Source organism: Nicotiana tabacum, chromosome 10 (genome assembly GCF_000715075.1).
Source record: "Nicotiana tabacum cultivar K326 chromosome 10, ASM71507v2, whole genome shotgun sequence".
NCBI lineage: Eukaryota > Viridiplantae > Streptophyta > Magnoliopsida > Solanales > Solanaceae > Nicotiana > Nicotiana tabacum.
Genome location: NC_134089.1, coordinates 141,958,849 through 141,980,494, shown reverse-complemented (window position 1 = coordinate 141,980,494; position 21,646 = coordinate 141,958,849). Strand labels below are relative to the sequence as shown.

Sequence of the window (21,646 nt, the reverse complement as noted above, 5' to 3'; positions counted from 1 at the left end):
GTCTTCCTATTTGCTAGTCCACAGTTACATGTTGCTCCTTTCCTTGGTTCTCTTGACACCACCAATACTCTGCCTATTGCTCATTCTGACTCATTTCCTTCTCACTCTCCTGAGTTACAATCCTCCCCTGCTTCTCCATCTGTATCTCCACCACCTGAGCATGCACCTACACTTAGGAGATCTCAAAGAGAAGATCACTTGCATTCTTACCTACAAAATTATGTTTGCTCCATTACCAAGTTAAGCTCAGACATTCCTGCTACCTCATCCTCGTCTCTTGCTACTTTGTTTTCTTTGCACTATCATATTCCACTTGAATCCCTAGTTCATGTTTGTGATGAATGTTTGCAATATTAATGAGCCATGCTCATATGAGAAGGCAACACTTAACCTAGCTTGGCAGGATGCTATGACTCAAGAGTTTGAGGCCCTGCATGTTAATCATACCTAGGGTTTGGTTCCATTACCTCCAAGAAAAAAGGTCATTAGTTGTAGGTGGGTTTACAAGGTGAAACACAAAGCAGGTGGCAGCATTGAAAGGTTTAAAGCAATACTAGTAGTCAAGGGATACACACAACAGGCAGATATGGACTATACTAAAACTTTCTCACATGTTATGAAATTAACTACAGTTAGAGCCCTCATTGCCACTGTAGTAAAGAGGAAGTGGGTCATTTCTCAACTTGATGTCAATAACGCTTTCTTCCATGGGGACTTGCATGAGAAAGTATACATGGAAATTCCCCAGGTCTTGAGGTTCTCACTCTAGGTGTTCTTCGTAGACCGAACAAATCTCTCTATGGGTTGAAGCAAGCTAATAGGCAATGATATGCTAAGCTAGTTGAGGCATTATATCCAGAGGCTATGTGCATTCCCTCCATGATTATTTCTTGTTTTCGCAAATGGACAAACTCCTCCACTATGTAAATAGTTGTCTATGTTGATAATGTGTTTATCACAGGGACAAATATGGAGGAGGTCAATCAGTTGAAAAGCTTCCTATATATCACTTTCAAAATCAAAGATCTGGGAAGATTACACTACTTCCTAGGCTTAGAGGTTCTTTACAAAACTGATGGGGTTCTCATATCACAAAGGAAATTTGCTCTTGATCTCCTCAAAGAATATGACTGTATGTCCTACAATGGACTGTCCTCTCCCCTTGATCCTTCTGTTAAGTTGCAGGTTAAAGTTGGTATTGTCTTGAATGACCCTACATATTATAGGAATCTTATTGGAAAACTGAACTTCCTTACTAATACCATGTTGGACATTGCTTATGGAGTCCAACACCTTAGCCAATTTATACAGGACCCCAGAGAACCTCATCTTAAGGCTGCTTTTCACTTGTTACAATATGTAAGAAGTGATCCTACACTAAGGATCTTCTTATCTAATGATCCAGACTGTACTATCTAGGCCTACTGTGACTCCGACTGGGCTGCTTGTCCAGAGGCTCCAAAAGGTCAGTCAGTGGCTACATTGTTCTTTTAGGAGATAGTCCCATAAGTTGGAAGTCCAAAAAAAACAAGAAGCTATCTCTCGTTCCTCAGTCGAGGCAGAGTATGGATCTCTTTGAAAAGTTGTTGGTGAACTCACTTGGTTGTGCAGATTACTCGAGGAGCTAGTTGTTCCATTTCCAAAGCCTGCCACTGTCTTTTGTGATAGCCAATCAGCTCTCCATATAGCCAGAAATCCTTTTTTTCATGAACGGACTAAACACATTGAAGTGGATTGTCATTTTGTATGAGCCAAACTTCAAGAAGGGTTGATCAATTTGACTAATGTTCCCACCCATGCTCAATTGGCAGGCATCCTCACCAAAGCCTTGACTGGAGTTAGACATTGTGGGGTTCTCAGCAAGTTGTCAGTGCGGTCCTCACCTCCAACTTGAGTATTGAACTATATGTATTTATGTATTAGTAGTGATTAGTTGTAACTAATACACTAGTTAGTTAGAAGTAGTTGTGGCACGACGTAAGACACACGTGTGTCTATATATATATGTACATATCTGGAACCTTCTTCTAAGAATGAGAATATACAGTACATTTTTCATCTCTCAAATATCTGTAACTCTCTCTCTCTCTCTCATATGTTTTCATGGAGATCATCACAGATCTCCATTGTTGCTCACCTTGAGCTCTTATCATCTTGACAGATATAATCTAACTAAAGTTCAATTATTGCTCTATCCCCAATTGTTATGTATATAGGCGCGGAAGGATCTTCAGTTGGAGTACTCATTCCATTTGTGATGTTATACTTAACATTTGATACTCGCTCCTAGGAAAATGTCCATGTAATAAAAACTAAATCAACACTTATCTAGTTGTTGTTCTTTATTAATGGAATGTTGTACGTAATGTTTTGAGGATGAAAGTTATAACTATTTATAAGATAGAATTTAGAGGCATACTGAGCGTTCATAAGAATGAACATGTCCAGCAAACACCATATCAACCTTATTCTGAACAAACCAAGATTCAAACATCACTTTCATGCTTTCACCTTCCATGTAATGGTAGTAATTACTGTTGTACCACGGAAAGTAAAGCAGAACAATCAGCCATGGAGTCTCAGCTCTGTTAACCTTGGGAAATTCTTGCTCAAGCCAACTATATTGAGGAGTGTATTTACCTGAGTGCAACAGTATATTATGTAAGTTACTACACAAACTGAGAGTCTGAAAGTAATAGCAACAAATGCTCAAAGATTTAAGTTACTTAGTACTTACCATAGGCTGAATAAGACGATAGGACGATTATATAAGCTGATGCACGTTTGATGGAATACCAAAGAGGAGATCGATGTGCTCTTAAATGCCTTGAATGGTACATGAAACCTATGCATGTATGGCTTGAATGGGATATTTTCACCTAAAATACACACACACACTCGTAAATGTTACAAGGAGTTCCTCTCTATGTACTATTATTAACACATTGAATTATAAATGTAGAGAAGCATTTCAATCTCAGGAATGAAATCGAGTTCATGATTGCCAGCAGCAATAATCCATGGTTGATAGGCAGCACTGTTCTCAATATAGGGGCCAAATATATCCCATCTCCCATTGTCATGTAAAGGGTAATGATTAGCATATGATAGATCACCCACAAACAGCATAGCTTGACCTTTCGGGTTAGACAAATAATGCTCCAATATTTGATTTGAGTCAAAAGTTTGCCCCAAATCCCCTGCATTCAGGTTATTTCACATTGTTTTACCACAAAAGAAAGAGACAAATAGAGACGCGCTAATCTACAAATCCAGAACATCATAATTTAAACTTATAATGAGTTCAACCTTTAAAGATCTTAACACTGAACTGGATTTAGTTTAACCTATTATTCTCAGGCTACATTCAACCAGTTTAGTACTAACCGATAATGCCAAATGTGTAAGGAACATCTGGTCCAACTTTTGGCGGAGTTGTGAAGGAGATCAATCTCCGACTAGAATTGTGTTCTCCCAGTTGATAAATATATGTCACATTATACTGCATTTTGACAAAAAGTTGTATTGGGAAAAATTGAGTTTACATATTGAAGTGATTGATAGATGACATGTCATGACATGGAGGCTGGTCAAAGGATGATGATTAGCAAAGATGCACGAGTTGCAACAGATACGAGCAGAGGCACATGAAGAGGCACGAGCGGTTATTCAGAAGACTCTATGCTCGTACCTATTTAATCCAAAAACTAAGGAGAATGAATCTGACAGCACAAGAGAGTACATATACAGTATTTAATAAGCATTACATACTAAAAGCGTTAGGGATTCTGTATTGAATCACAATGATTATGTAACGTAGCATTTAATACCTTAATTGTCTATAATGATATTATTATGACAAAGGCATAACGTATAACTTGGATATACTTATAAAAGGAAGAGAATGAATCATTTGTAAGGACACGAAATACTATCTGAATATATTGATTTACTTTGTTTTCTTCTGATTATCTTATTATTGGCAAAATCACTTTCCATTATTCATTCTTTGATTATCAGTAACTCGTGTTCTTCTAAATTAAAGCTTTGACTAAAATTCCACTTTTTGGTTAAACAAATTGGTTCCGTTACCGGGAATCTGATAATCTATTCTTTCTTAGCCTAACCTTTTTTGTTGCATCAACTATGTCGAACATCAATGACAACACCCAAGGAAACCAAGGAAACCAACAACTCCAGGAGAATCCACAAGATGACCACATCCCAATCCCTTCTCCACAAAGCTCCCCTCGACGATCTCGAGAAGGCACTCCTGATAGATCTCATGCAAATGAAAATGCTCAATTCGAAAATGATGAAACTATCAATGAAGCTTTGCAAAAGCTAATCGCTCAATAGGTCAATAAAACTTTTGAGGCCTTTGTCAGCCAATTACTCGTTGCACCACCAACACCCACTCCAAATAATAACACTTTGGAGAACCCTCGTTCTGGGCTTGCTACTTCAGGTAGTGGTGGAATCCGCAGCGAGTCACGAGAAAGAGAACCAGGTAACTTAGTCAATTCTGATTTACAAAATTTAGTACTAACATTGCAGAAACAGCTCAAGGAGCAAAGTGACCGCATAGAGCAAATACCTGGAGTACCGCCCATAATCAAAGGGATACATATGGATAAATATTCACAACAACCTTGGAAGTCAAGTGCTTCTCCCCTCCCAATTCCAAAGAAATTCAAAATGCCCGATATTCCAAAATATGATGGAACAACTGATCCATGAGACCACTTGTCTGCATTCACAACCGGCGTAAAAGGCAACAACTTGACCAAACAAGAAATTGAATCAGTATTGGTCAAAAAATTCGGTGAAACACTCACTAAGGGAGCATTAACATGGTATTCCCTTTTACCCAAAAATTTCATAAATTCGTTTGCTGAGCTTGCAGATTCTTTCATCAAAGCACACTCTTGGGCTCAAAAAGTCGAAAAAGAATGGAAAATATTTTCAAAATCAAGCAAGGGGACTCAAAATTGCTTAGAGAGTTCGTGGACAGGTTCCAACGTGAAAGAATGACGTTACCGCTTGTACCTGACAATTGGGCAGCTATAGCCTTCACAAGTAATTTGAATGAAAAAAGCTCTAAAGCCACGAGACGATTCAAGGAAAGTCTTCGTGAATTCTCAGCAACAACGTGGAATGACGTTTATAACAGGTACAACATGAAGCTAAGGATAGAAGAGGATATTATCTTACGATCTCAAAAAGAAGAAAAGGTGAGTTCGAGATAGGCGGAAACCGAAAAAAGGTCTGGTAAAAATAGGTACGAACCATATATGCGTCCAGTAGGAAAAGATTCACGGTCAAAACAAGACAATCCAAGGTACAATAATAGGTCGAGGAATAGAGAGTCGGGCTTGTCATCAAGATTTGGGAAAGATTGAAACGAGCGAGAGTCACGGGATGATGATAGAAACTTGAAAGCAAGGTTTGGTGGTTATAATTTTAATGTAAGCACTTCCGAGCTCGTAGCTATTTTAAGAAGAATGGGTGATAAGGTACGGTGGCCAAAAAAAATAAGATCGAACCCAAACAGGCGTAACCCTGATCACTGGTGTGAATTTCACAATGATCACGGGCATAAAACGGCAAACTGTAGGTTGATGCAAGGTGAAATTGATCATCTATTAAAGCAAGGGTATCTCACTGAATTATTCAGTGAGAGAGGTAAGCAAGCATATATGAAGAATAGGCAGGAGCCCCCAAAACCACCTTCTCCCAAAAGGACCGTTAATGTGATAAGTGGAGTGAAGACATCAGCGGTGTGACATACATAGCAGCCAATAAAGTCTCCAAAGTTACAATTACCCACGGGAAGCGGGTGCGGCATGTCTTAGAAGAAGAAAGCATTACGTTTGATGATGCAGACGTGGATGGCGTACCACATAACGATGCACTGATAATATCTTTACTTGTACATGATACTAATGTGAAATGAGTTTTGATTGATCCAGGTAGTTCTGTGAACATTATTTTGCTAAGAGTACTACGTGAGATGCAAGCCGAAGATAAATTAATACCAAAGGCACATACTTTGTCTGGATTTGGCAATTCTAGTGTAGTGACGAAAGGGGAGGTAATACTTACAACATTCGCAGAAGGAGTTGTCAAGGATACAAAATTTTAGGTGATAGATATGGAGATGTCTTACAATATGATCCTTGGGAGACCATGGATCCACGAGATGGATGTCGTTCCGTCAACCTTGAACCAAGTTATTAAATTTCCATCACCATGGGGAATATGTCAAATCTGTGTGGATCAACATACATCTAGAAGCATCAATTCTGTAGTAGATTCAAGGACGGGAAATGAAGAAAAATAGCAATTATAGAATCCAGTTGAGGGTACCACAACACAAACCTCAACTGAACAAGGACGAACAGATGTGGACTCAAGGCCAGATGCCATTCAAGAACCAGAAGAAAATGAAAATATCAAAACAACGATTGAAGAACTGGAAGCTGTAATATTATTTGAACAATGGCCTGAAAGGAAAGTCTACGTAAGGTCCAATCTAAGCCAAGACATGAAAGGTAAGTTGATTGAATTTGTAAAAACTAACATAGATTGTTTTGCTTGGTCCCACTCTGATATGACAGGAATACCATCGGAGGTAATGACTCACAAATTAAATGAAGATCCATCGTATCCCCCTGTCAAACAAAAGAAGATAAAGTTAGGAACTTTAAAAAATTAGGTGATTCAAGATGAGGTTAAAAAATTATTAAAGATTGGGTCTATCCGTGAGGTAAAGTATCCTAATTGGTTAGCCAATACTGTTGTGGTACAGAAGAAGAATGGTAAGTGACGAGTTTGTGTAGATTACACAGACTTTAACAAAGGTTGTCCTAAAAATTCTTTCTCATTACCACATATAGATCAACAAATTGATGCTACTGCAGGGCATGAGTTGTTAAGCTTTTTAGATGCGTATTCAGGATATAATCAGATTAAAATAGATCTTGTGGATGAAGAAAAAAACTTTATTTATAACAAACAGGGGGACTTACTATTATAAAGTAATGCCCTTTGGTCTTAAAAACGCTGGTGCAACATATCAAAGACTGGTGACCAAAATATTTCAAGAACATTTGGGAAAAACCATGGAGGTTTATATAGATGATATGCTCGTTAAAACACAGCATTCAGGAGATCATATATCACACCAGTTTGATACGTTTCATATTTTACGAAAATTTAACATGAAATTAAATCCTGAGAAATGTGCATTCGCTGTTGCATCAGGCAAGTTTTTAGGTTTTCTTGTTTCTAACCATGGTATTGAAGTGAATCCCACACAGATTAAGGCCATTGAAGAAATTCCTGACATGCTTACAAGTAGAAAAGAAGTGCAGAGGTTGACAAGAAGAATTACAGCTTTGGGAGATTCATTTCTAAATCATCAGAAAAATGTTTTAAGTTCTTTTCAGCTCTTAAAAAGCAAGATCAGTTCGAATGGACTGAGGAATGTCAGCAGGCATCAAAAATTTGAAGGCATACCTGTCAAATCCGCCATTACTCGCAAAACCAAAGGCTGGGGAAAGATTGCTTATCTACCTTGCTGTCTTAGAAGTAGCGGTAAGTGATGTTTTAGTCCGTGAAAACCAAGGTAAACAATCTCTGATCTATTATGTCAGCAAATTTTTATTAGATACGGAGACACGATATCCTCAGTTAGAAAATCTAGCACTTGCATTAATCATAGCATTTAGAAAATTAAGTCCTTTATTTTCAGTGTCATCCTATCTCTGTAGTAACTGCTTATCCATTACGCAATATATTACATAAGCATGAGTTGTCAGGTAGGTTAGCCAAATGGGCTATAGAATTAAGTGAATATGACATCGTATACCAGCCTAGAACCGCGATAAAATCTCAAGTGTTAGCAGATTTTGTGGTTGATTTTAGCCAAGGAATGCAATTGGAAGCAGAAAAAGAATTGCAAGTGTTCAACGGCTCTAATCCGGGAATTTGGACCTTATTCACTGATGGTTCCTCTAATGTGAAGGGTGCAGGCTTGGGAATTGTTTTGATACCACCTACGGGTGAAACCATTCGACAAGCCATTAAATGTCATTCTATAACTAACAATGAGGCAGAGTATGAAGCTGTGATTGCAGGTTTAAAACTAGCACAAGAACTCAACATTAATCAAATTGTGATCAAAAGCGATTCACAGCTCGTAGTTAATCAAATGTTGGGGACTTATACGGCCAGGGAAGCACGGATGCAGCAGTACTTAGAGAAGGTACGGGATTTGATCAGGCAATTCCAAACCTAGAAGGTTATGCAAATATCAAAAGATGAAATGTCGAGGCGGACACCCTAGCCAATCTCGCATCTGCAGCAGACGTGGAAAGCAATGAAAATGCTTCCGTAATTCATTTGTTTCATTCAGTGCTCGATCCAGACAAAAATGAGGTAAATTTTAATAACTTAACCTGGGATTGGAGGAACGATATTGTTGCTTTTTTGCAGTGTGGAACCGTCCCTGAAGACAAGAAAAACGCTCACGCGCTTCGAAAAAAGGCTGCTCGATATTGTTTAAAGCAAGGCAATCTTTTTCGAAAAATGTTCGGTGGACCCTTAGAAAGGTGCCTCGGGCCTTCACAGACGGAATATGTAATGAGAGAGATACACGAGGGGCATTGTGGAAATCACGCCGGACGAAGGTCACTGGTAAGAACCATGGTTAGGGCAGGTTATTACTGGCCTAAAATGGAAGAAGAAGCGGAAACTTTTATGGCTAAATGTGATAAGTGCCAAAGATACGGTAATAACATGCATAGACCTGCAGAGTTGTTACATCCGGTCATTGTACCGTGGCCATTTATGAAATGGAGAATGGATATCGTGGGTCCACTACCACAAGCAAAAGGACAGGTAAAATTCTTGCTTGTACTTACTGACTATTTTACTAAATATGTGGAAGCAGGAGCATTCAAACAGGTGCGAGAAAAAGAAGTTAGAGATTTTATTTGGTGAAATATCATATGTCGATTCAGTGTGCCAAAAGATATCGTGTGTGATAATGGCCCTCAATTTATAGGCGCACAAATTACAGAGTTTTTTCAGAGTTGGCAGATCAAAAGGATTACATCCACACCTTATCATCCGGTAGGTAATGGACAAGCTGAGTCAACAAACAAAGTCATTATCAACAATTTAAAGAAGCGTTTGGAGGAATCCAAAAGTAATTGGCCAGAATTGTTACCTGGTGTTTTATGGGCATACCGCACAACAACAAAAACAAGTACGGGAGAAACACCATTTTTATTGGTTTATGGAGCTAAAGCTTTAATTCTAGTTGAGATAGGAGAGCCAAGCACAAGGTTTACACAAGCGTTAGAAGAGTCTAATGGAGAAGAAATGCACATAAATCTTGATCTACTTGAAGAATAAGGAGAAACTGCATTAATAAGAATGGCAGCACAAAAGCAGGTCATAGAACGATACTACAATCGAAAAGCATGCCTAAGTTTCTTCAAGATTGGGGACTTCGTGCTCAAAAAGGTTTTTCAATCTACGAAGGCAGCCAATGCGGGAAAATTAAGTCCAACCTGGGAAGGACCCTACAGGATTTATGATATTGCAGGGAAAGGAGCATACGAACTGGAAACAATGGATGGCAAGATACTGCCTTCACATTGGAATGCTGTTCATTTGAAGAGATACTATTTCTAAGGAATACCCGCGGTCAGATATCTATGTTTTAAAATTTTATTTTTGAATTGTTAAAATTTTATTAACGATTTTAGATGATAGGAAAAAACGCTAGCCCCGTACTAAATGATAAGTCACGACCTGCAAGGCACGTGGAATAAATTAAACTTCCCGGTCTATGGTTACAATTATTCTTATAGAAATTCAAACAGGTTAAGCAGTCTTCATCTATAATCGCACCTCCGAGTCTAGTATATTTTTCCTTTTCAGGGAAAGGACCAAATGAGAGGAACAATCAAGTGCTCGAGGCTTCATACTTCAACGCTCAAATACTTGGGAGACTATATAATATACACAGGCATGTGTATAAAGAAGGCAAAGAGGTTGGGAAATAATCAAAGATCAAGCTTGAAAAGTTCACTCATTGAATGAGTCAAGTGCAGAGCAAAGTCACGAGCTAAGGCCAAAGAGAAACCTTACCATAGTTAGGGTAAAGGCAATGTACTGAAACGGGTTATAAATAAAAACCTTGTGTCTATTTTTCTTTTTTAAATATGTTATAAGAAAAACAGTTACGAGAAAGTAATAGATGTAATTCAAATACATGTAAAGTGTTATTCAAAACTAGACAAAGTTCATTAAGTGTCGAATATAAAAGGGCCCTCTTTTATAAAATTCATGATTAATTTAAGTATTCATGAAGTTAACAGAAGCATTTTTGAAGAATAAAAATGCAAGTTATTCAGTAAGTCCTTAGAAATAAAGGCAAGAATAAACAAAACAGAAGTTCAAATAGTAATGTAAACTTCTTAATATTAGAAAGTTTAGACTAAGTATGAACTTAGTCATAAACCAAAAATTATTTATACATATTGCCTCATAAAAGGTCTGGGGACTTAAGTTTCCAAAACAAACCCTCAAATGAGACCAAAGGTTATAACCACATTTCACCAAAAAGAAAAAAACACAACACAAAGGAGTTCAAATAAACTTTTCGTTGATTTGATGAAGGTACTGAAGCAGGGACCTCAACAGCAGCGGGCTCAACTTGGCTTGAAGGAGTGGGGATACCCGTATCAATTTCAACATTTTCAAAAGCTTCGGCTACGGGAGAAGAAAAATCTTGGTTTTGCTGAGCCTTCTCAATAGTCTCTTTGATCTTGGCTAACTCAGATTCGAAGTTAAAATTCTCTTGGCTAGCTTCAACAGGGTATCGCGGAGAGAATTCAAAAACGCCCAACTCACTTCAATGGCAGATTTATCTTCAAGGATCTCATAGTCTCTTTCCCAATCAGCAATTTCATTTTTTAACTTTTTATTTTCAGCCAAGGTAGATTCATAAGAAGCTTGAAAAGAGGCGTGGGAATGTTTTAAAGAACAAACCTTATTAGAAGATACCCGGAGGTCTTCTTGAGTTTGGGTCAAATTTTGCACAAGTTCACCAGCATTTGCTTCCTTCTCTACCAAGAGAGACTTCAACTCTTTGATCTCTTCACTTGCCTTAGAAAGCTGCTCGAAAAAAGAGGTTTCAAGGCGAGCCTTCTCCTTATCTGCTTGACTTGAGGAAGCCTTTTCAACTGTCAATTCCGAAGTCAAGGTCCGCACTTGCTGTTCCAAGGTACTCTTACTTTCTTCTAAGAATTCCACATCAATCTGAAGACTTTCATACTGATCCTTCCAATTATACGCCTCCAATTGATAATCACGCACTAATTACTTTGAGAGAGTAACCCTTCTCATCATCTCCGTGCCGATGAGGTTGGCCTAAAAAAGAAGGGAAAGAGAAAGAAATGAGAATCCTGAAGATAGAAAAATGGCAAAGTAAAAGTTTGAAGAAAGGAATAGCTTCACAAAAGCATGCACTATCTCATTCATCAAGGTCAAAGAACTATGGCAGTCTAGCATAGCTCTCTCAATAGGACCAATTAAAGGCTTTAGCCACACGTCATCTTGACCTGATTTCCTTAAAAGGTTACCCTCAACGGGGACTTCAATAGTAACTTGCCTCATAGCACCACTCCTACTTGAGGAATCAACCTTAGTACGATGAACGGGTAGAGGGGGAATTGTTGAAGAATCAATAGTAGAAGCAGTAAAAACAGCCTGGGGAGGAACGAAAACAGCCACGATCGGTAAGGAAGGAGTCACAGGAATGGGAGTAGAAAAAGAAGCCAGGGGTGCTTCATCAGAAATTGGACCTAAACCATGAGTAGCAGCGGGAACATCATCAACATCATCAGGGATCACTACCGGGGCTTCAGCAGACTCGGTAAGAGGAATAGAACGGCGAGGGGATGCTTCTGCTTCATCATCGGAAATAATACGTCTACGAGCCCGTGGCCTTGTTATCAAGGAACCCCCGTCTTCATCTTCTTAGGAGTCTTGGTCATCAATGGCTTTTCTTTTCGATGAAGAGCCCAAAATTATTTCTTGGGCCCTTTCCAAAGAAATACGAGAAGTCGCAACCGCCTCGGCACTAATCCCTCAAACTACAAATCCTGATAGAAAGAAGGATTAAAATAAGTTCAGGAAAAGACATTGAGGAGTTAAATAAAAACTCTTAGTAAAAGAATTTTTCCTTACCATGACTTTTTACTTTCCAACCAAAGCGGTGAGAAAGATTTTTCCAAGATCTACCCTCCACTGGGGCTATATTCAGCAACTTTCCTACCCAATCGCGGAAATTGGAAATTTCTTCAACAATTCTCATGGTTGTTGGAAAAGAAAAGCAAAATTAGAATAATAATCTTCAAAACTGAGGAAAAAGGTACGAGACAGTTACTGAGAAGAAGACTCACGTGCAAAATTCCACTTCTTAGAGAATGGAACATTTTCATCAACCACTAAATCAACAGTGGGGGTAGCAACAAACCTGGCATACTAGTCACGGTCTCTGTCATCTTCGGGGCTAACTAGAACTCTTTTGCTCCTTGCTACTAGTGTAAAAACACCACTGGGAAAGAGTCTGGGTGAGTAAAGATGGATTAGATGGGACAAAGTAAAAGGCACACTGGCCATATTGCTTAAATTCCTCAAACAGGCAACAGCACTTCATACTATTGGGCCAATTTGACTTAATTAAACATCGAAGAAATGACAAAACTCGAGAATAATAGGATCATAGCAGGTTTGAATCCTAATGTGAAAGGGTACGTATAGACAAAGGAAAATCTGGTTAAGTAGGAGGTGATTCTTTGATTTGGATTGGGAATAATGATAGGAAAGTCACGACTCCAATAACAGTCATTACGAACTAGAGAAATTAGACCTTCTGTGATCTGAGTTGGATAGATATCAGCACGATCTAAAGAGGACACTTGATTTCTCAAGGACTCTCTATCATTATAGAAAGATAGTTCAGCAGGAACAATTTCATCCACTGTGGGTTCACGAACAGGCTCAGAGGGTTCTTTTCCTTTAGAAGAAGATCTTTGAGAAAAAGAACCTCTAGTTCTAAAAGCAGGACTGGAACTAGACGAAGGAAGAGAAGTACCATGCAGAGATGAAGATCCTAAATTACGAAGCCTACCCCCTCTTCTACTTCTACTGGGGTCACTAGGGAAGCTATCAACTATGGGGACCCTTTTAGGGTTAGGGTTTGATGAAGACATGATAGTACGAGGAAGAAGCAAACAAAGATTCGAGAATTGGATATTCAGAGAACTTTATGTGGTAAAGACAAAGAAGAAAACTATATTTATACTGAGAAGCAACCATCAAAGGAAAATTTATAATGATGGAAAGGTCATAATGAGAACTGACGCTTCGTGATTAGTGAATGTGTGAAAACAGCCCTAAAAAGCATTGCAAAGTTGCAAAACCCGTAAAAAGGTGCCACGTGTGAAAAGCATTAAATGGAAGTGACAATTGAAGCTTCAATTCTGTCATAGCATTAGTGGTGACAAAACTTCCCGCTTTAATGAATTTCACTTCCCAAATATTCAATTGATGAATAAATGGCAAGTGAAGGGACTATCTGCATTGGGAAAAATTGAGTTTACATATTGAAGTGATTGAAAGATGACGTATCATGACATGGAGGCTGGTCAAAGGATGATGATTAGCAAAGAGGCACGAGTTGCAACAGATACGAGCAGAGGCACATGAAGAGGCACGAGCAGTTATTCAAAAGACTCAACGCTCATACCTATTTAATCCAAAAATCAAGGAGAATGAATCTGACAGCACAAGAGAGTACAAATACATTATTTAATAAGCATTAAATACTAAAAACGTTAGGGAATCTGTATTGAATCACAATGATTGTGTAACATAGCATTTAATACCTTTAATTGTCTATAATGGCCTTATTATGACATAGGCATAACGTATAACTTGGAGAAAGCTATAAAAGGAAGAGAATGGATCATTTGTAAGGACACGAAATACTATCTGAATACATTGGTTTACTTTGTTTTCTTCTGATTATCTTATTGTTGGCAAAATCACTTTCCTTTATTCATTCTTTGATTATCAGTAAGTCGTGTTCTTCTAAATTAAAGCTTTGACTGAAATTCCACTTTTTGGTTAAACAAAAGTAAAACCAAACTATCTCAGAGAATCAAAAATAGCAAAGGCATAAATACTTTGTTACTATAAGAATTCGAATTATATATACCTGTCGTTTGATTGTGGCATGATGAATATAACCAGAAATGTAGTTATAGTATTTATAAGACGTAATCTTAGCGTGAGCCTTGTGTTTGTGATGATGTGCTTAGCACCTGCTTTCCAGTAAGTCTCAAATTTTGACTTGCTCTCTAGTGGAGTTACCCATGAAACAATCACACTTTGTCCTGCATGATCTCCTTGTGTTATATGAACCTGCATATTCCATCCACTCAAACGTCAATTTATGCAACAAAAAAAATATACTACATTATTTCTTAATCATTTTGTGACAATGATTCTTAGCCGAGGGTTTATCAGAAACAACCTCTCTACCTCCACAAGGTAAGGGTAAGGTCTACGTACACATTACCTTTTCCAGATCGCACATGTAGAAAAATGAGCGACTTTATAGTCCAAATCATGGGGCACGTGAACCCATGGTCTCTCCGTCAAACTAGGTATTTTATATATGTATTTTCTAGAATTGACCTAATGTTATCTGTTGTTATCCACCTGTCACACCTCCTTTTTCCCGAGGGAATAGGGAGTATTTCCAATTAAAGTGACATTATTCGAAATGAGATTCTTTATTTATCAGAGTTGCCACTTGGGATAATATTATGGTTTCCCAAGTCACCGATTTATTTTAAAATCCCATCGAAAAAATTTGACTCTATTTATGGTCCGCAAACACAAAAGACCGGGTAAAGAATTTTGTTAACCCGGGAGAAGGTGTGAGGCATACCTGGATTCCGTGGTTTTAGCACGATCGTTTTACAATTATACCTGGCTTAATTACTTGGTTATTACATGTTTTAGACCTATGCGTATTGACCTATTTACCGCTTTTATTGCATATTTAAAACCGCTTCAGGTATTTATGAAATTATTTTAGAATAAGTTACGATGGCGTACACTTGCCATTTTGTGCATACCGCAAATCGTGCTACGTAAAACATTATCGGTTCCAAACTAGAACTACTATAGAGTAGCAAGGATGGTTGATGCAATTCTACCCAACAAAGGTCGGGATCGAATCCACAGGGAGTTAATTATTTTGGAGTTAGGTTTAATCCGAGTAGAGATGCGAGTTTTGCTCTTAGTTGTACTTCCACAAATGGTTGGTTTTGTTTTCTACTTCTACCTCTATTCTATAACATGCAATAGTTAAAACTAAGTACAATAATTTTGTTGGTTGTTTTCAAAGATTTAAAGGGACTAGGGTAGTAACTTCCGCGTAGGTGGATATCTAACGAGTATTGAGAATTCAGGGCAAGATTGTTATGATTGGGGTCATGATATAACCATCACACATAAGTGCTCACTCTATACCTCTCGAAAGTTTGAGTGACTTTGCCCAATTTAGCTTTCTCAAGTCCAAATGAGTGTTCATGCATAACAAATGATATTGGCTCAAGTTGGGTATTACTATCTCAAGGTTTAACCCTTTAATTGGGGCTATCAATCACTTGAATTCACCCAAATTCCTTGTTAGCCTATTTTTTGTTGACTTAGTCCCTCTTTCTCAAAAAGAGTCTAAGTCATAAAGGCATGAATCAGTGTTTGCAATCACCAATTCTACAATTAAAGCAAGAATTAGGCTAAATATCAATAACCCATAAACAATTAAGCCCTAACATTCAAGACCCACTAAATATCCGCACTAGGATTGGGTCACAACCCTAGCTATAGGTTTAGTTACTCATGAAACCAGCAGAAATCAAAGATAAAATCCATAATGCTATATTAAAAGATGAAAATCTAAATTTATAAGGTAAATCTTATACAAAATTGCCCAAATAGGAAAAACTAGTCGTCTCACGTGTTCAGCAAAACATAGCCTAACCTAAAAATGTGAAAAAGATCTATTTATACTAGGCTGAAATTTTCGGACAAAATGCCCCTGCGGAAGTTTTGCGGACGCGTAATTCTGACCGCATCCGCGCTTGAGCTATCGCAACCGTGTAATAATGATCGTGGTCCGTATTTCTCCATATTTGAATTTGGATTGGGACCTGTTTCACGGACAACGTAAAGTCCACCGCGTCCACGTGAGCTTAATTTGCGGACGTGTAATTTGTACGCAGACCATGTTCTTCAGTCAAACTTAACTTACAGGACCTCTGAACCTCGAAGTACACTCTCAGCAAAAATACCATCACGGCCGAACCATATATTCCGCAGCCACGCTTTTCCATCGCGGTCAGCAGTCAATATTGTGCCCAAAAAACCTCTCTGAATCTCACTTTCGTGGGCCGCGTATTTGTGGCCACCTCAGCAGTGGTCCTTACGCGGCTGCTCTTTTCTACCGCTATTAGTGCTCATGTCCCAGCTTTGGATTTATGTAAATTTGACTCCTTCATGAGTTGATTATAGCTTCTTTGCCTCATTTTGTCCAAACCCTGCAAGCAAGCACATTAAGTCAGTTTTTGGGAATACCTTTACGTATTTTTTACCCAAAACTAAAGCAAAAGAGAGCACATAATAGGGTAAAATTCATAGTTATCAACTCCCTCAAACTTAAGCTTTTGCTTGTACTCAAGCAAACAAAGTAATTTCCACCTCCACAAGAAAAAGAAAGGAAAATTTCAGCTGTCCTAAGGTGACTTGATCAAGTTGACTTGATCAAGCATCAATTGGGACTAATAATTACCCTCAACACAAATGCATTATCAACAACACACAACCTTTTAAGTACCATAGTTCTAGTGCGACACAAGAGCATCAAGAGTTGACTTTACTCACCAAGGAAGCTCGCTCTACTACGTAGGTCATTGTGGAACTCAAACACTTTCTCCTCTACTCTCTATAAGCAAATCTCACTTAAGAATTGAAGCATTCAAAACAAGGATTGTGAAGAAGTACACTCATCTCTCACAAGGGAATGTCACAAGTCCGGCTTTAAGTACCATAAGCTTGCCCCTTATGTGAATCACCACTAATGTAAGCTTACTCAACTCGAAATCCTATAGGGCTTTTGCGAGAATGTAATTAAGGCTTTTGGATCAAGGTAGGATATATCGGTCTATGAAGGTTCATCTTTCCTTAAGCACTTCATTTTCTTATTTCGGCTCACACTTTCTTGACTCTTTGAGTTATTTTCTTCTTCCTTAGGGGAACTAGATAGACACACTGTCACTTTTTCGTGTTCATGACAATCATTTTCTCCTTTTCTAAGCATTCCAAGCCTTTCATTATTGCTTTCATTGAATCCCTTCATTTTTCTATACTATTCACTTTCTTTTTGACTTTTTGGCTTTTCTTTCTTTTCTTTTGCCTTCCCTTTTCTTCATTTTGTACCTTTTATCATTTTCACATTCTTCACCTCTCGCTCCAAGCTTATGCTTTTGCCAATTGTGCTAAGGAAAGATCGGGTGCCAAGAAAGGATCATTATAAAACGGATAAAGGCTTGTATCATGGTTATTGAAAGAACAAGGGCTTCGGCTCAACGGGGTTGACTAGGGATATCATATTTGGTGGGCTATGGATGCTTTCAAGTTTCAAGTTGGATCAAGGAGAGCCTATATTCATTTCTCAAGTTGAGCTACACTTAGAGTTTCGCCTAGACAAATATTCAGGGCAAGTTCTAGACTTATTGGCACGGGACTTGGACTTGCAATTCAATACCTCACCTTACAAGCTATTGGATTGTTAAAGAGGACAGAGTTGAGGGCCCACAACAACCCTAGCTAAGATTGAGCAACACAAATGGTTCTAAGAAGCCACTCGATGATTGCTTAGTTAACACAAGAGTTTAAAGGCCACAACTAGAACTATTCTTTGCCAATCAACTTGTTTCCAACCATAAGGTCAAAGGTAAATGTGTTAGGCCCAAGTGAAGCTTGACTGAGACACTTTTATTCATTACTACTATTTACACAAAAACATAAAGAAAATAGACTCAATCCCGTAAGAAGGTTGTCACACCATCCATCGTTGGGAAGAGCCACCCGGTTCACACAACATCCACCTTTGGAAAGAACTGTAACATTAAGAAAACCAAAGGCTTATTGATCACGAAGCTAAGAACTCAAAAAGAAGCTACTAAAGGAAATGAAAAGCTAAGCTATTAAGGAAAAATAACACAAGAAGTTATAAAGTAAACTACGGAAAGTAAAATGAATATGTACAATAATGAAAAGAAAACGAATATATACAGAATGGGAATGAATATATACATGGAATGGTAAAGTTATATACATACCAAAAATGAAAAATAATGAAAGTGAAAAATGATGATAAGTAAAAATAAAGAAAAATAGTATCATAATTATTACATACCAGTCATCAAATCAAAATAGGACCACCCCCTCAAATAAAAGCTAGCATTGTCCTCAATGATAAAAGCAAAAACAAGATCAGGAGAAGGGTTAGAGAGTAAAAAAAATGCCCTGTGTGGTCTACATTAGGTCCTGCGCATCAGTGGAGTCCTCGGACTGCATAGGATTAGAAGCTCCCACCGGGTCCTCTAACTGGATCTCCAAATCTGACTGGGGTACTACCGGGTTGCGGAGCATCTAGATCATCTCTGTAGCAGTCTATGTAGTGGCAACCGGCTCCTCAGATTGGCCAACTGCTGGTGCCTCATGTTTTGTTGCCTGTGCTGCTGTGACGTGCTTCTCGAAGAGTAAGTCTAGTTGGATGTCTCCAGCAGAGGCGAGCCTCTCTACATCCTTCTTCAGCTGCACACTAACTCCTTTGAGGCCCGAGTCTTCTTCATCTTTTTGACTTGCTTGCCTAGATCCTGCATAACTTTTCCATGAGTCGCCAAAGTGTCCATGATTTTCTTTTGGTTGTCCAAGAGCTTCTTCTGGTTGTCTAGAAGCTCCTTCAATGACTCCTCCACTGATGAAGGCACAGCTGACTGTGTTGCTACTACACTGGATAAGACAGTCAGCTTTGATGTAGCTGCCTGCATCCAGTTAATAATACTAGATAAAGTCTGGGAAAGCCGCAGTGCTATCTGGGGATAGGCAGAGGAATATGGCACAGACAATGATATGGTGACGGACGACCCGGATGAAGGAGGAGGTACGACAACTGAAGATCCCCCTGTTGTGGAAGGCTTTGACCCGGTGGCCCCTATCCCTGGCTCTTCAGACTGGCCAGTGGAGATAGCGGCTTTACCCTTTACTTTAGGGTTGTCTTGTCCTTTGGTGCTATACTAGGAGAAGGGCTGCTTTGGCTTGGTCTTGGTGTCATAATTCTTCTTCTCAACTCCTTGGTCCTCAAAATACATGGTGAGGAAATTGGAGTAGGGGTAGGATCTTTCGTCCTTTCCAATTGCCTTTGTGATGTTATAGTGCATGAGGTTCCCCACATTGATGGGATAACCCACCATGATTGAGGCTATCAAGACCCTTCGAGTAAGATAGAGGACACTGTCATGATGACACGGATCCATCCGGCTGCACACAAAGGTGGGACCACTCTTTGGCTTCAAAGCTGAGGGTGTTTCTGGCTATTGGGAACCCAGTTGTGAGCCATGCCAGTGTTGTCCCTAGAGCTAATATCTCTGCCAACCATGAACGGGCTGTTTCACCAAGTGCTAGTTTTTCCAAATACTGCATATCTTCCATATTCTCGAAACCAGCATAATCATTCAACGTGTGGCCATCAAATTGGATCCTCAAATTCCGGACCTTTGTCATAGTGGTGCCCATTTTGATGTGAGCAAAGTTTGCATAGAATTCCTTGACAAGATATTCATTGGCACCCGTAACCTTGCTGGTGAACCATTTCCACCCTACTCTCTCCTCAAATTGCCTTTTTACATTTGGATTGTGGGGAAGGAGGTCTCGCTCTATGAATTGCCTCTCAAGGGTGAGTGACCTCTAGGGCCACCATTCTTGGAATTTCTGGTAGGCTAATTCACGCACAAATCTGTGCTGCCACACCTCCGGTTTTCTTGACCTTTCCAGACTCCCAACAATAGTATCACCCCCTCTCCCATCATCCGGGACCTCGTCATCAACGATAAAAACAACCCAGTATAATCCCACTTAGTGGGGTATGGGGAAGATAGTGTGTATGCAGACCTTACCCCTACCCTAGGGTAGAGAGGCTATTTCCAAATAGACCTCCAACATCCTTCCCTCTAAGAACTTCCCACTTTGCTCTTGGGGAGACTCGAACTCACAACTTCTTGGTTGGAAGTGGAGTTTCTTACCATCAGAGCAACCCCTCTTGTCATCATCAACATCAATAGGAGCAGGGGTAGCAGCTGGTGAGGCCGGAGTTGCAGCAGGTGGGGAAGAGGATCCCGAAGCTTTACTATCTTCCTCTAAGCCATCAAACGACCCAGAAGAGGAGGTAGGTTCATCTCGTAACTGGTATTTCTCCTCTAACTGTGTGGGGATATGAGTAGGCACAGAATCTCCTTTCAAAGCTTCCCGAGAAGGGACATACTCACTAGTGTATGAGTGGTTAGTTGCTCTATCCGCAGCTTTGATGGCAGCTCTCATCTTGCCAATTGATTTTTGGACTGCTAGGGGCATTTTGGTTTTTCCTTTAACCCTGCCTTGGGAGGGTTTTGCCCTCCCTTTAGATGTATCTCCTCGACCTCTAGATCAGACCATTATCTGCAGCAAACAAGCAAAGAAGGATAGTTAGAACAAAGCTTCAAACATGTTAAAACAAGGCAGTTGAAACATAGAAACTATTTATCAGAAAAAGTAACTGCGGACCGCGAACTTATCTACACACAGTTCCCACAAATTAGGAAATGCGGACCGCAAAAAAGTGGATCGTGGACCGCAAAATTCAAACAGTACGGGCATTGACTAACGTATGTAACCTAGGGTTTTCACTAAGTGCAAATATTTGTGCAATTACAAGCATAGTTAATAACCCTATCTCCCATTAGGCATGCAAAATAATTACCCACATGAATTTTTAGCATCAATTTGAAAAAATGGCAAGTAATTAACCATAATTAAAGAAAAAAAGTAAAATACAGATGAAAGAAAATAAAGAAATAAAATTAATACAAGAATTTGAGCATACCAATTGTGAGATTTGTAGTAGAAAACTAACTCTTGATTAGTAACAATTGAGATTGAAAGCCAAAGAAATGATGATGAACAATGCTATATTTCAGTGGGAGTTTAGGGTGAGAAAAGGGTAAAAGGCCTAGGGACCTTCTATTTATACTTAGTAGATGGACCCCACAACTTACCTGAACGCGACCGCAAAATTCTACAGCGGTCCGCGTTCTTTTACCTGATGTAGAGCCTTTTCAGAAACATATCCACTGAGAGCGGAAAAATAGGTGCGACCGCATAAGATCAACATGAATCACGAAGTAACGACCGTGCACACGAATACAACTTCAGAGAGTTGATATTCTAT

At 39.1% G+C, this 21,646-nt stretch overlaps 1 pseudogene; it reads right to left on the bottom strand.

Moving 5' to 3' along the window:
* Positions 1-2,172: 2,172 nt before the first annotated feature.
* Positions 2,173-20,760, bottom strand: LOC107764977 (purple acid phosphatase 5-like; annotated as a pseudogene).
* Between the last annotated feature and the right edge of the window lie 886 nt (positions 20,761-21,646).